Genomic DNA, 6,422 nt, shown 5'->3' with positions numbered 1-6,422 from the left:
AGTCTGTGTGCAGCTAGCTTTAGGCACCAGGAGAAGATGGTGAGTTTTGAGGCAACTGAGTCTTAAATTGGGCCTCAAGGTATGTGGTGATTCATCCCGAATTATATTCTCTCTGCAAGGAACAAGCATCTGAAAAGGATGTACTGACTGTTGTGCCAATAGATACAGACCGGACAGCTGAAGGGCCTAATAAGGAACTGCAGCTTATTGCTGCTGTCTTACTCTTTCTGGCAATGCATAATTGCTGCTTTTAAATTACCGTGATGCGCCTTGCTGGTCAAGAAACGCTGTGACTGCTGTTTTCAAGACGCTTTGAACTATGAAAGCTTAAGGTTGATTTCACAAGGATCCTGCTAGCAGTTGCATCATACTTCGTTTCATTTGAATTCAAAGCTGGTGGTTTCACGTGGCACAGCAGCCAGATTTCTGCGGAGTCCAGCTGGTATGCGCTATGGCTTGCCTTTATGAACACGCACAAGAAGTCAGCGTTTTGTATTTTGCTAAGAGGAAAAGTGTTGCTATTAGAGATATCTTGTGATTTAGCTGTTGAAGAGTAGTTCTGTGGTAAGTACTATGTCCTCCTGCCTGGGAACTTTGCTGTGCCTTATCTAGTCATTGTGCTGGAAGCCTAACATGTAGGACTGAATCAGAATTAACCCACAAAACATGGTCAAGAGGCTTAATCGTCCTCGGGGTCACGCTTGGCAGCCTTGTTTTAACCGGCCCATTATGGGGGCCATTTGCTAGGATAAAGAGTCACGATCTGGCTATACTCTGCATAGGTTTTAGTATAATCTAATTTCTGCAAGGATTTAAGTGTAGTTAAATCTGCCTGGAGAGCTTGCAGAACTGTTCCACTAAATTGCAGATGCAGAAGGCCCCTTTGAATAGTTGTAATTATGTGTTTAACCTGTCGAGCATAAAGGTCTCATGGGAGCTCTTTTGTTCCATTAACTTCTTGTTTTGAATTTTTCAAAACTATTGATGGGTTATGGGAAGAGGAGGAGTTGCTCTGGTCTCTGAGACACAATCATTTATGCTTTTAAAATCTTCTTAATGTCAGTAAAAGTGAGGCCAATTGCAGTAATTATTTTTCTAAAGCAAACCTTGATGTAATTTTCAGTGAGGAGTTGGGATTAATTTGGCTGGAACCCCCTCAACCCCTGATCTTGCAAATATTATTTGCCCTGAGATCCCACTAAGGACTAGGCTAGTCTGTATAAAACAACTTATTTGGGTTGCAAAAGAGACTCGTAAATTGTTTGTTCCCAGAGGCTTCACTGCTTGCAACTTCTGAGCATGGTAGGTTTCTGAGGGTCTTTGGACCAGACCCAGCAGAGGGAATGGGTTTAAGAGCCTGGACTGCTCACAGGGTCCAAGAGTCCAAATCCTAAGCAGAAGAAATGCTCTTCTTCCCACCTGGAAGGACCTTCCGCATGGAGGGAGCCCTTCAGTGCAGCTAGATCAGAGGGGCCAGAAGGCCACCCTGACTCCTAGGGCACGTGGAAGAGAGAGGGAAGTGCTGTGGATGTGGTTCATTTGCAGGTGGGGAGAAAGACATGGGGGGGATGGAGTGGGACAGGGTGTTGCAGCAGAGCACACATCTAAGAGACCATTAGCTCTGTTGCTCAGAGGACAATTTGTCTTTCTTTTTTATAGTAGGATCTGTTTAGCAAAGAAAACCCTTGTCTGAAACACTAAGTTGCTTAATTAAATACCCCTTCCCCTCTAATCCTGAGCTAATATTTTCTTAAGTGAGACCCAGGCACCGACTCAGCTAATCTTTTTAAGCTGGATAGGACGGGAAAGGTAAGTCAGAGGCTTTAAACACAAAGAGGCGGCCTCTGGCTCCAGGGCCGCAGCCTGGGGGCTGCAGGAACACGGCTGGAGGGGTATCGCGGGGGGCCGCAGGCCCATTTGGGGCACCAGCCCGCAGGAGTGTCCCCGCGAGACGCAGCGGCCCCGGGGCTGCCCCCGCGGCCAGGCGGGACTGCGGCCGAGCTCGCCGCGGCTGCGCCCGCGCCCCGAGCGGGCTGTGCGGTGCCCGCGGCGGCAGTGAGCGCCCCGGCGGCCCCGCAGGGGGAGAGGAAAAAAAATAAAACTAAAAATCTCTTTTCGACGAGGATGGGATTCGAACCCACGCGTGCAGAGCACAATGGATTAGCAGTCCATCGCCTTAACCACTCGGCCACCTCGTCACAAGAACCTAGTTTTTCGCCTAGCCTATAAGAAACTTCCATAACGGCTCCCGCGTCGAGTTCTGCCTCGGGCTCGTTCCGCGAAGTGGTGTCCACTTCTCGGCCTTCCTTAGGCATAACGCAGCCTGAGGCTACCGCGCGGGAACCAAGCGACCCTTCCGAGGCTGATCGCTGCTCTGACATCCTCACGGCTCCGGCCGCACTAGTTGCCGGCGAGGGGAAATACTGAAATGGCAGGCCCAGGGTTAATTCCGTGGAGGCCACCATGTTGTACGGAACACTGGGAGGTGCCATGTTGTACGGCGACTGCCGTAGGGCGCCACTCCGCTGTCGTCACGACGGCTGGTTGGCGCGGGGCGCACGCGCGGGAAGCAGCGGTTAGGTTTGAATCGTGAGGCGGCGCCGCCCGATAGGAGCTGGGCGGCCGGAGGGCAACGGCGGCGCGGAGGCGGCGGCGCTCCGCTGACGGCAGTCGTGAGTGTCGCGGCTGGAGTAGCGGGTGAGAAGCCTGGAGGGCGGCCGCGGAGAGGCCCGGGGGGAGAAGAGGCTGGGCCAGGGGCGCGCGGGCCCGGCTGAGGCGACGGCCGTTGCCTGTCGCCGGGGCGGTTCCTGTGGGTTAATGCCTGGTGACGGGAGGGGAGACAAAAGGCTGGAGCAGAAAGCGGCTCCTGGTGGTGGAGAGACCTTGCCCGCAGGCCCGGCGCTCTTATGAAGAGGAATGGCCGGTGTCCGGGCGGCCTGAGGAGATTTCAGCGTGCTGGACGCTGCCCTCGCAGAGAGAGGGAGGTCTCCGGATAAGCTGGCTGATAAAATCCAGTGTTGGCCAATACGAAGGAGTTCACGTCTGGGTGAACACTGACATAAGTACTGGTGGGCTGTAAATTAGCCTTTGGAGGTCGTTCAGGGTAGTGCTCTGAGACTGCTAGTCTCCTCCTCAGTCAGGTGTGTGTATGAAGTATGCAGTGCAAGGAACTGTGAGGAAAGACATCGAGAACAAAACAGAAGCATAATTTTGACTGTGTATAAAACCATCATAAACTTGTGGTCCTGTTCTGGTCATCCTCATCTCAAGAAGGTTATCAGATGATCAGAAATACTGGAATATTTCTCTGTGAAGACAGACTAAATAGATCATCACTCTTAAAGATGAAGAACAGGAGGATGAGGAGGGATTGGGTGGAAGTCTGTAAGATCAAGAATGAATCTTTGTCTCACCATGTGGAAATGTGGGGTACCTAATTTTAAGGTATAAAACAAAAAGAGGTGCTTTTTCACAAATGGCATAACAAAGCATTGGAATTCTCTGCCACGTGCACGTTGGTCAAAAATGTCATTAGAAAATGACTATTGGACATGTTGATTGGGATGTGAATTCCATATTAATAAACCTTGTAATAGCAGACTCCTGGCAGACCAAATGGGGGCTTTCTCTAGCCACGTTCTGTGCTTTCACTCTTCTCTACACATCTGTATGCATGCCCATTTTTTTTATTTCACATTCTTTGTTGTGTTTAGTCTCATCCAGCACAGAAGTTCTTGTATTCAAAATTTTCAGGCTGCTGGCTGGGGAGCCAGTTTTGGGGATGCCTGCCAGAAACATTTTCTTGATTTTCTAGCCCCAGAGCCGCAGACCCTGGAAGCCAAGGCCTTTCAGGATACTGTTTTAACTGATCTAAACTTCTAATGTAAGCCTGCTACATCTTTGGGACGTTTATGGTAAGGGGAAATATTTTGCAAAAATAAAACAAGAAATTATTAAAGTTGCTTTTGGCAAATTAGCTTTCTGTTTACAAATAAAGTGTCATTCTGGAAATTTTTCTCTGGTTTTAGCTATTATACCTTCATGCTTAATACTGTCTTCAAAATACTACTTTTTTCCTGTTTAAGCAAACAGAAATTTACTGGAAAAAATTCCATTAGTTAAGTTTTCTCATTGTGCCTTCTTGCTCTGCCCAAACATTGTCTTTAAGCAAACTGGTATTTCTGAAAAACAAGGAATGAAGGGAAGATTGTTCCTTCCCTTCACTCACTCCCCCAATTCAAACCCTGCTCTGCCTTATGAGCAATACCCCACTAATACATGATAGCATTTTAAATAAGTCTAGAGCTTTTTATTCTCTATATAAGGCTTAATTTTAGTGTGAAAAATGAGCTATCAATTTGTGGTTTAAGTGTCTTACACGATGAGGTGACTGGCTTGGTGGATGAGGGGAGAGCAGTGGATGTTGTTTATCTGGACTTAAGGAAGGCTTTTGGCTCTGTCCCCTAACAACCTCACTGACAAACTGATGAAGCACAGACTAGGTAAGTGGACAGTGAGGTGGATTGAAGTTGGAGGTGGACTGAAGTTGGCTGAACTGCTGGGCTCAAAGGGTTGTGATCAGCAATGCAAAGTCCAGTTGGAGGCCAGTCACTAGTGCTGCACCCCAGAGGTCAATACTGGGTCTGGTTCTGTTCAACTTGGTCATCAGTGACCTGGATGGTGGGACAGAGTGCACCCTCAGCAAGCTTGCTGATGGTACAAAACTGGGAGGAGTCACTGATACCCCAGAGGGCTGTGCTGCCATTCAAAAGGAGCTCAACAGGCTGGAGAGATGGGCAGAGAGGAATCTCAGGAAAGTCAACAATGCAAAGTCCTGCACTTGGGGAGGAATAACCCCATGCATCAGTACAGGCTGGGGGCCGAACAGCTGGAAAGCAGCTCTGCAGAGAAGGACCTGGGGGTCCTGGTGACCAACAAGTTGACTATGAGCCAGCAATGTGCCCTTGTGGCCAAGAAGGCCAATGGTATCCTGGGCTGCATCAGGAAGAGCATTGCTGGTGGAGGGAGGTGATCCTTCCCTTCTACTCAGCCCTGGTGAGGCAACATCTGGAGTACTGTGTCCAGTTCTGGGTTCCCCAATACAAGAGAGACATGGACCTGCTGTAGTGAGTCCAGGAAAGGGCCACAATGATGATTAAGGGACTGGAGCATCTGACATAGGAGGAGAGGCTTGGAGAGCTGGGACAGTTTAGCCTAGAGAAGAGAAAGCTCAAGGAGTATCTTATTAGTGAGCGTGTATCTGATGGGAGGGTGTGAAGAAGATGGAGCCTGACTGTTCTCAGCAGTATATAGTGAATGGATGAGAGGCAATGGCCACAAATTGCAATCCAGGAAATTCGATTTAAACATAAGAAAAAAAATTTTTACAGTGAGGGTGGTGAAGCACTGGAACAGGTTGCCCAGGCATGTTTTGGAGTCTCCATTTTTGGAGATATTCAAAATCTGACCGGACAATGTCCTGAGCAACCTGCTCTTGTTGACCCTCCTTTGAGCATGGGGTTTGGACTAGATGATCTCTAAAGGTCCCTTCCAACCTCAGCTATTCTGTGATTCTGTGAGAGGCAAAAGCTGAGCGATTCTGTGCAGAGCTGTCTGTTTCTGCAGTTTTACAATTCACTTGGCCCTTGCCTAAGGCAAGGGTTGTTATGACATGGCTTGCTGAGGTTTAGAAAGGGTAAAATAAAGTAATATGATACATGCTATCAGATTGTTTATAGCCCCCACGTAGGTATACTTTACGTAGTGATAGAAAGGGGGATGCATATAGATAAATATCGTCACTGAAATCTAGGAAAAAGCACAAAAAATCACTTTTGGGGGGGGGGGGTGGCCTAAGGCAGGTCCACAGGAGACTGAGGTTATGTTCTTGGTATTCAAGGCTTTAATTTTGTTGTGGTTTACACAAAACCATAGACGATATTAAGCCTGTGTTAACACAGACATCTATCAGTGCACATTAGCTCACTAGCCCCTTATGCAACTTTTCTGAAGTGTTCTCGTTCTCCCTGATGGTGGGAATATCAAAATCCCGTTGTTTGGACTGATCTAAATATGATGCGGGGGGGAGAAGTAGCAAATGAAGAATTGTCTTGTGTGCCACAGCAAACTTTGCATTGTATAAACTTTGATCACGTTTATCTCCAACAGTTAGCAGAATCTTAACTTTAAAGAAAAGAATGCCTAATGTGTAAGAATCAAACTGCCTAGCACAGTTGTTTAATATCATGATATATTGTAGAAAACGTGGACTTGAGAGCCCCCTGTCAAACTTCAATGCATTTCTGTGACTGAAGAAAGGTAGCAAGAAAGGTTATGGTATTTAACTGAGGCTAATATCTATTTGTAATTGTGTGCAATTTTCTTACTAAGGTTCATTAATTTTTTTGCATTTCAGTATCGTA

General features: G+C 47.6%; 1 non-coding gene across 1 annotated transcript; it reads right to left on the bottom strand.

Moving 5' to 3' along the window:
• Positions 1 to 2,116: 2,116 nt before the first annotated feature.
• TRNAS-GCU (transfer RNA serine (anticodon GCU)) lies at positions 2,117 to 2,198 on the bottom strand. Its single transcript has one exon. It is a non-coding gene; the product is annotated as a tRNA-Ser (tRNA).
• Positions 2,199 to 6,422: the final 4,224 nt, after the last annotated feature.

The sequence above is a fragment of the Apteryx mantelli genome, chromosome 4 (assembly GCF_036417845.1).
Source record: "Apteryx mantelli isolate bAptMan1 chromosome 4, bAptMan1.hap1, whole genome shotgun sequence".
NCBI classification, from domain to species: domain Eukaryota; kingdom Metazoa; phylum Chordata; class Aves; order Apterygiformes; family Apterygidae; genus Apteryx; species Apteryx mantelli.
The sequence above is the reverse complement of the archived record's forward strand: the minus strand, read 5'-3'. Positions and strand labels throughout refer to the sequence as shown.